Source organism: Aethalodelphis obliquidens, unplaced genomic scaffold, assembly GCF_003676395.1.
Source record: "Aethalodelphis obliquidens isolate GAN/ISIS:26980383/991018 unplaced genomic scaffold, ASM367639v1 scaffold46, whole genome shotgun sequence".
Lineage (NCBI taxonomy): Eukaryota > Metazoa > Chordata > Mammalia > Artiodactyla > Delphinidae > Aethalodelphis > Aethalodelphis obliquidens.
Window position 1 is genome coordinate 5,740,994 of NW_020837990.1, and position 9,764 is coordinate 5,750,757.

General features: G+C 40.5%; 1 pseudogene; it reads left to right on the forward strand.

The window, feature by feature from the left end:
• The first annotated feature begins 7,049 nt into the window (after positions 1-7,049).
• Positions 7,050-7,405, forward strand: LOC113606957 (60S ribosomal protein L31 pseudogene; annotated as a pseudogene).
• Positions 7,406-9,764: the final 2,359 nt, after the last annotated feature.

Consider the following 9,764-nt stretch of genomic DNA (forward strand, 5'->3'; position numbering starts at 1 on the left):
TATATATATATATATATATATATATATATATATATATATATATATAAAATCCAGCACCCAAAGTAAAATTCATGTCTGGCAGCTTATTAATAACAAGAAAGCACACAAAGAAGCAGGAAAAATAAGACCCATAATATAGAGAATAATCAATAAGTCAGAACTGACCCAGATATTAGAATTAGCTAGACAATAACATTTTTTAAAAATCAAATTAAACTTCTAGAGATGAAAACTACAATGACTGAGATGAAAAACATACTGGAGGGGATTGATGGCAGATTTGAAAGATTAATAAACTTGAAGATATAGCAATAGAAACTATCCAAAATGCAAAAATATTTTAATGAACAGAGTTTCAGTGAGCTCTAGGACAATTTCAAGTGACCTAAATATCTGTGTAGCAGGTGTCTCCAAAGGAGATGAGGAGGGAGGGATGGAAAAATTTTTTGAAGAAATAATGGTCCCCAAATCTTTAATTTGATTAAAACTATAAACCCACAGATTCAAGAAGCTTAATGAACTCTGAGCACAAGAAATATGAAGAAAACTACAGGGTATATCATAATCAAATTGCTCAAAACCGATGATAAATAGAAAATCTTAAAAGCAACCAGAAAAAACGACACATTATGTACAGGGCAACAAAGCTAAAAATGATGTAGATTTCTTAGTAGAAAGAATTGTTAACAGAAGACAATAGGGCAACACCTTTAAAGCACTGAAAGAAAAAAAAAATGTCAATCTAGAATTCTATACTCATTAAAATACATTTCAAAAATAAAGGCTTAAGAAATTTTCATACATAAAAAACTGAAAGAATTCATCACCATCAGACCCACATTGTAGGAAATGTTAAAGGGAAAAGCCAAAATGAAATGATATCATGTGGAAATATGGATCTACACAAAGGAAATAAAAAGTACTGAAAAGGGTAATTACATGGGTAAACATATAAGATATTTTAATTTGTATTTTAATACTTTTAAAAGGTAATTGATTGTTAAACAAAGATACTAAAAATGTAGTGTGGGATTTATAACACATGTAAAAGGAAAATATATGCTAATGATAGCAGAAAGTCAGAACAGAAGGAATGGAGGCATACTATTGTAAGATTCTTATTCAATACTTACAGTGGTATAATATCACTTGAAAGAAGACTGTGATCATTTTAATGATGCATGCTGTAAACACTAAAGCAGCCACTAAAATAACCAAAGAGTTACAGCTAATCAGCCAAAAAAAGAAATAAAATGGAATCATAAATAAGACTCAGTTCATTCAAAAGAAGGCTGAAAATTTTTTAAATGTACAAAAGTACAGATGGAACAATAGAAAATATGTAGCAAAATGACAGGTGTAAACCTAACATTTTCATTAATCACATTAAATGTGTTAGTACTACACATCTATTAGAATGACTAATATTAATATCTAAAAGACAGTTAGAACTCTCTTACACTGCTTGTGGGAATGTATAGTTGTACAACTATTTAAGAAATTGCCAGGGGCTTCCCTGGTGGCGCAGTGGTTGAGAGTCCTCCTGCCGATGCAGGGGACACGGGTTCGGGCCCCAGTCCAGGAAGATCCCACGTGCCGCGGAAAGGCTGGGCCCGTGAGCCATGGCCACTGAGCCTGCGCGTCCGGAACCTGCGCTCCGCAACGGGAGAGGCCACAGCAGTGAGAGGCCCGTGTACCGCCAAAAAAAAAAAAAAAAAAAAAAAAAGAAATTGCCAGTCTGTTTTCAAAAATAGTTAAACATACACCTACCATATGATCCAGCCATTTTACTCTTACCTGTTTACACAAGGAAAACAAAAGTGTTTGTCCATACGAAGTCTTGTATATGAATGTTCACAGCAGCTTTATTGGTAATAGCCAAAAAGTGGGAACAACCTAACTATTCATCGATGGGTAAATAGATAAACAAATTGTGATATACCCAAACAATGGAATACTTTTCAGCAATAAAAATGAATTATTGATACACAAAACAACCTGAACAAATCTCAAAATAGCAGTGATGAGTAAAAGTAGCTAGACAAAAAGAATACATACTGTATCATCCATATAAAAAATAAAATTCTGAAGATACCACAATAAAGAAAATTACAGGCCAATATCACTGATGAACATAGATTCAAAAATTCTCCACAAAATATTAGCAAATCAAATTCAACAGTACATTAAAAGGATCAAACACCATGATCAAGTGGGATTTATCCCAGGATGCAAGCATGGTTCAAAATCTGCAAATCGGGGGGAGGGATAAATTAGGAGTTTGAGATTAACATATACACACTATTATACATAAAATGGATAACCAACAAGGTCCTACTGTATAGCACAGGGAACTATACTCAATATTTTGTAATAACCCATAAGAGAAAAGAATCTGAAAAAGGATAGACATACATATATATGTATAACTGAATCACTTTGCTGAACACCTGAAACTAATGCAACATTGTAAATCAACTATACTTCAGTTAAAAAAACCCAAAATCTGCAAATCAATCCATGTGATACACCACATTAAGAAACTGAAGAATAAAAATCATATGATCATCTCAATAGGGCAGAAAAAGCTTTTGACAAAATTCAACATCTATTTATGATAAAAACCCTCAACAAAGTGGGTATAGAAGGAATACATCTCAACATAATAAATGCCATATATGACAAACCCACATCCAACATCATACTTAATGGTCATTTCCTCTAAAATCAGTAACAAGGCAAAGATGCCCACTCTCGCCAATTTTATTCAACATGGTATTGGAAGTCATAGCCACAGCAATCACACAAGAAATAAAAGGAATCCAAGTCAGAAAGGAAGAAGTAAAACTGTCACTGTTTGCAGGTGACAAGACATAGAAAATCCTCAAGATGCTATCAAAATCTATTAGAACAAAAATGAATTTGGTAAAGTTGCAGGATACAAAATTATACAGAAAGCTGTTGTAGTTCTATACACTAATAATGTACTATCAGAAAGAGAAATTAAGGGACTTCCCCCGTGGTCCAGTGGTTAAGAATTCTCCTTCCAATGCAGGGGTTGCAGGTTCAATCCCTAGTGGGGGAACTAGTTGCCCCACAGCATGTGGGATATTAAGTCCCTGCACTGCAATGAGAAGCCCACAGGCCACAACTAGAGAAGCCCATGCACCACAACTAGAGAGCAGCCCTTGTACTGCAACTAGAGAGAAGACTGCACGCCACAATGAAGACCCAGTGTGGCCAAAAAAAAAAGAAAGGAAGAGAAATTAAGAAAACAGCCCCATTTATAGTTGCATCATAAAGAATGAAGTACCTAGGAATAAATCTAACTCTGAAAACTATAAGATGTTGATGAAAGAAAGTGAAGAGGATACAAACAGAGGGAAAAATATACTGTGCTCGTGGATTGGAAGATTTAATACTGTTAAAATGATCATACTACACAAGGCAATCTACAGATTCAATGCAATCCCTATCAAATTACCAAAGACATTTTTCACAGAACTAGAATAATTCTAAAATTTGTATGGAAACACAAAAGATCCCTAATATCCAAATTAATCTTGAGAAAGAATAACAAAGCTAGAGGTATTATCTCTCTGATTTCAAACTATACTACAAAGCTACAGTAATCAAAACAGTACGGTACTGGCACAAAAGCAGATCAATGGAACAGAATAGAGAGCCTGGAAATAAACCCACGATTATATGGTCAATCTATGACAAAGGAGGTAAGAATATAGAGTGGGGAAAAAGCCTCTTTAATCAATGGTGTTGGGAAAACTGGACAGCTATATGCAAAAGAATCAAACTGGACTACTTTCTTAAGCCATATACAAAAATAAACTCAAAATGGATTAAAGACTTAAATGTAAGATCTGAAAGCATAAAAATCCTAGAAGGAAACACAGGTAGTATGCTTTTTGATGTAGGTCTTAACATTTTTTTGGATCTGTCTCCTCAGGCAAGGGAAACAAAAACAAAAATAAGCAAATGACACTACATCAAACTAGGGTTTTGCATAGCGAAGGAAACTATCAACAAAATGAAAAGGTCGCCTACTGAATGGGAGAAGATATTTGCAAATAATATATCTAATAAGGGGTTAATATCCAAACCATACAAAGAACTCAGACAACATCAAAAAGCAAACAACCTGATTAAAAAATGGGCATGAGGCTTCTCTGGTGGTGCAGTGGTTGAGAGTCCGCCTGCCGATGCAGGGGACACGGGTTCGTGCCCCAGTCCGGGAAGATCCCACATGCCGCAGAGCGGCTGGGCCCGTGAGCCATGGCCACTGAGCCTGCAGGTCCGGAGCCTGTGCTCCGCAGCGGGAGAGGCCACAACAGTGAGAGGTCCGCATACTGCAAAAAAAAAAAAAAAAAAAAAAAAAAAAAAAAAGGGCATGGACTTCCCTGGTGGTCCAGTGGTAAAGAATCCACCTTACAATGCAAGGGGTGTGGGTTCGATCCCTGGTCAGGGAACTAAGATCCCACATGCCACAGGGCAGCTAAGCCCACACGCCACAACTACTGATCTTGCGCGCCTCAACTAGAGAGCCTGCATGCCGCAAACTAGAGCCCTCGCACTTTGGAGCCTGCACACCACAACTAGAGAGAAAACCCGCACGCCACAACTAGAGAGAACCCCGTGCGCCACCATGAAGAGCCCACGTGCTGCAACAAAACATCCCTCACACCTCAATGAAGATCCCACGTGCCACAACTAAGACCCCATGCAGCCAAAAATAAAAAATTTTTTTAAATTTTTAAATGAGCAGAGGACCTGAATAGACACTTCTCCAAAGAAGACACAGATGGCCAGAACAGACACCCAAAAAGATGCTCAACATCACTAATCATCAGGGAAATGCAAATCAAAACCACAATAAGACACCACCTCACATCTGCCAGAATGGCTATCATCAAAAAGACAACGAATAACAATTGTTGGCGAGGATGTGGAGAAAAGGGAACTTCTGTGCACTGTTGGTGGGATTTTAAATTGGTGCAGCCTCTGTGGAAAACAGTATGGGGTTTCCCCGCAAATTTTAAAACTAGAACTACCACATGATCCAGCAATTTCACTTCTGGGTACCCAAAGAAAACAAAAACACTAATTCAAAACAATATATGCACACCAATGTTCATTGCCACATTATTTACAATAACCAAGATACGGAAGCAACTTAAGTGTCCGTCAGTAGAAGAATGGATAAACATGTGGTGAATGGGATATTCCTCAACCAGAAAAACATCTTGCCATTTGTAACAACATGGATGGATCTGGAGGATATTATGCTAACTGAAATAAGTCAGACAGAGAAAGACAAATACTGTATGATCTCACTTATATGTGGAATCTAAAAAACAAAACAAAACAAAATGGAAACAGACTCATAGGTACAGAGAACAAACTGGTGGTTGCCAGAGGGGAAGGTGGTAAGGGCGAAATAGGTGAAGGGAAGTAAGTGATACCAATCTTTACTTATAAAATAAATAAGCCATGGGATGGAATATACAGCATAAGGAATATGGTCAATAATATTGTAATTACATTGTATGGGGACAGATGGTTACTAGACTTCCAATGGTGATCATTTCCTAATGTATGCAAATGTCAGATAATCATGTAGTATACATGAGACTAACAATATTGTACATCAACTATATTTTAATTTTTAAAAAATAATAAAATAAACAATAAAATTCTGGAAAATGCACTCTTACAGGGACAAGAAGCAGGTCAGTGGTTGCCTGTTGGGGAAGAGGTGGGAAGGAGGGGAAGGTTATAAAGTTACATGAGGAAACTTCTGGGAGTGACAGATGTGTTCATTATCTTGATTGTGATGATGGTTTCACAGGTGTATACATGTTAAAATATTAAATTAAGCACCCTAAATATGTGCAATTTATTGTAGGTCAGTTATACCTAAGTAAAGCTCTTAAGAAAAAATAGAGCATGCAGAGAGAACCAGAAGGCCTTAAGGGAAGCTTTGAAGGAGTCATATGTAGACATAGGGCACAAACAGCTGAAGACCAAGACCTGGGTCTGACGGTAAGGATTATAGAGCCACAGCACCAGTTGGAATGCACAACCTACCAGGTCTCTCACGTTACAGAAAACTGGTAGGGAGGGAGGAGCCCCTGAGATATGGGATGGGGCATTTGGGCATACATAAACCAGGCTAGAAACCTTGAACCTTCTCCACTCTTCTACGTGTGGGCTGTACATAGTGAATTCTTTCCAAAGAGGACGTTATGGAAAGGGGAGAGGAAAAGAATCGCTTGATGGCAGGGAAACCTGACAAACATGACTCAGCCGGGTGATCCTGGTCGGGATCAACAGTAAAAAGCCATGATGACATATGTGTCCTTGATACGATGTAATGAGAACAGCACTTTACCTCTGTGGTCTTCCTCCTCCAAATCCACAACTCCAATATAACCATGAGAAGATCATCAGACACCCCAAATTGAGGGACATTCTAAAAATGTCTGGCCAATACGCCTCAAAACTACCAAGGGCCTCAAAAACAAGAAAAGTCTGAGAAACTGTCACAGCCAAGAGGAGCCTAAGGAGGTGTTACAACTAAATGCAATGTGGGCTCGTGGAACAAAGAAGGGCATAAGTGAAAAACTGAGGAAATCTTTTAGTAACTAAAGGGTGGACTTTAGTTACTAATAATGACCAATGTTGGTTCATCAGTTACAAATGTATTGGGTTGGCCAAAAATTTCGATTGGGTTTTTCTGCAAGGGGAAAACCCGAATGAACTTTTTGGCCAACACAATAAGCTATTAATTATAGGGGAAACTGGGTGTGGGGTGCATGAAAACTCTTTGTACTACCTTTGCAACTTTTCTGTAAATCTAAAACTATTCTAGGGAATTCCCTGGCAGTCCAGTGGTTAGGACTCCACGCTTCCACTGCAGAGGGCCTGGGTTTGATCCCTGGTCTGGGAACTAAGATCCTGCATGCCGTGCAGCATAGGTAAAGAACTAACTACATCTATTCTAAAGTAAAAAGTTTGTTTTATGACCCGGCAGGATGGCTCCTGCAAAGAAGGGTGACAAGAAGAAGAAGGGCCGGTCTGCCATCAACAAGGTGGTAACCAGAGAATACACTATCAACGTTCACAAGCACGTCCACGGAGTGGGTTTCAAGAAGGATGCCCCTCCGGCACTCAAAGAAATCTGGAAGGCGATGGGAACTCCACATGTACGCATTGACGTCAGGCTCAAAGCTGTCTGGACCAAAGGAATAAGGAATGTCCCATACCTTACCCGTGTGCGGTTGTCGAGAAAATGTAATGAAGATTCAAACAAGCTCTATACATTGGTACCTATGTACCTGTCACCACTTTCAAAAATCTACAGTTAATGTGGATGAGAACTAATTGCTGATTGTCCAATAAAATTATAGAATGGTAAAAACATTAGTTTCATTTATTGAAACTAATGTCTCTCTTGGAATTAGGTTGGGCTGGGGACATTTGCAGATTCTAATGTTGTAGGGTGAATAAAGTTTCTTCGTGTCTGAAGTAAACCTCTGAGGCTCCAAATTCCCCTCAATACATCACCTCCAACTTTCCCAACCCTGCTCAATCCCCCCTACCAAGGAGGAAACTTTTCTCTGTGTAAAGTCTGTAAGATGGCTGTATCCGCAATAGCTGATTGTCTCACAAGCTGTCTCTTCAGGCACCACCTCTCTTCGCCTCCAGGCCCAAGATGAGACCCTAAGGTAACCCACTCAGAGAGGAACAGCCCTATATACATCAAAGAGTTACAAGATCTTGCTAATCTATATTAGCAAGAACCTAGGGGGATACACATGGGAGTGAATTACCAACACGTAGGACTAGAAGGGATGGAATAGAAGGCTTGATCGAGTCAAACTCCACCACATGGGTGCGGTCACCTAATATTTTGGCTGAAACAAACTCGAGTAGCACTGATCGTTTGTTAAATTGCCTAATTAAAGCCTGGACTTATTGGTGACCTACAGCAGGGGTTCTTAAGAACTTCCCTGGAAGTTCTTAGAATTGCAGATTCTCAAACCCCAACTCAGACCTCCTGAATCAGAAACTAAGGGGGCAAGGGCCCAGCAATTTGTGTTTTACAAAACCTTCAGTTGATTGTGAGAACCACCTGCCTACAATTAATGAGGTCGAAATGCCAGGTCTTCCCCAGGCATAAGGTCATCAATAAAGGAATCCGAAGGATCCAGGAAATGAATGAATTAGAATGGATCTGTTAGATGCAACCTGCTCAGCCTTCCCTACCTGTACCACCTGCGAAGGCTAAAAGACGCGCCTTTCACTAAGGTATTAAGAAATGAATTGGTGAGATGAGACGAGCATCCTTGAACTCCATCACAGCTGCTGGAGAAGACAGTGGGGGTGTTGGAATTGGGTTCCCTAAATTCAGTGGAAATAATGGAGACTGAGTGGCAAAGGACAGGTGTTTAACCTTCAGAGACAGGTAAGTGCAGTTACCACATGAGCCACAGAGCCTAAAAGTCATCCAGTGTTTCCAACCATGTGGATCTGGGGCCACAGCTAGATGATCACAGGGTCTCTACTAAGTTACTGCAACCTTTTAAAGTGCTGCCTACATAGACCTATGGCCTCAGGGAGTTCCTCATGACCTGGTAATGGAGGACTGTGCCTGTGTCGTAAAGGTCAATTCCAATAGGCCTGGAATCGGCCTGAGGTGTTTAGTGTCCTTTGCATGGCACTGATCCTTGGTCAAACCATGGAACAATGACTGCAGACAAAAATATTTTGCCTGCCATTTCAGTAAACAATGAACATTGCCCAGCCACAAGCCATCAGCCACTGTAGCTGGCCTGACCATGTGCCCTGAAGGGAATTCAGGGTGGAGAAAGACAGGATACTGGCCTGCTGGGCTGCACCCCACAGGCCTGCAAGCCTTGTAGTTGCCCAGCCTCGAGACCAAAGAAAGAACCTGGAGACAATGACAGAGACATCAATGGTTTATGGGATGGGGGCTCTTACACGTCTGAAGCAAAAGGTCCTTGAGCAACACTCCACTGCGAACGGCAGGCAGAGGGCGGAAAAGAGGCTACCATTTATAAGGGGAATTGACGTAATGTCGGCTAGTCAGTTACCAGGGAAACCAGCACCTGGGGCAGGCGGCAAGCATGTAGATAGTTGTTACTGATTAAGCCCTATGATTAAGAGAATTGGATAGTCACCTGAGTGAAGCAGGGCCTGGTTGAGCAGGGGATGTACAGAGAGCAAGAGAACAGCCATCCTGAATGGCCTGACCGTACATTCCACCCCTACACACCCTGGCTGACCCTTACGATCTTGGTTCCCCCTCTCCTGCGATGTTCCTGGGGTCAGGTATGTAGGGGGCACTGCAACCAGATACCACAAAGGCAGTACAGACACCAGCAGCTAAAGAGTACAAAGAGGAAGCCAGGCACTTATTGGGTTAGTTTTTCATGGAAGTCCAAAAGCAGATGACAATGGCATCTTGCTGTAGACCCAGCAACTGAACTCATTTCTCAGTGAAGCCACTGTCACCCAGTCCATGAACAGATTCCCTCTGCTCAGACGAGGGACAAAATGTAAGATGTTTAACAGGCACAATACAGGGACGATCATGACCATTAAGCAAAATCCAAGCAGTAACAGCACCCTGAGATAACACCATCCCTGCCGGTGGTTTTCGTCCTGGCCTGCAGTACCACACCGCCTGTCCGCCCTCAGTCCCCACGGCCAGTGCCAAGTGGAGA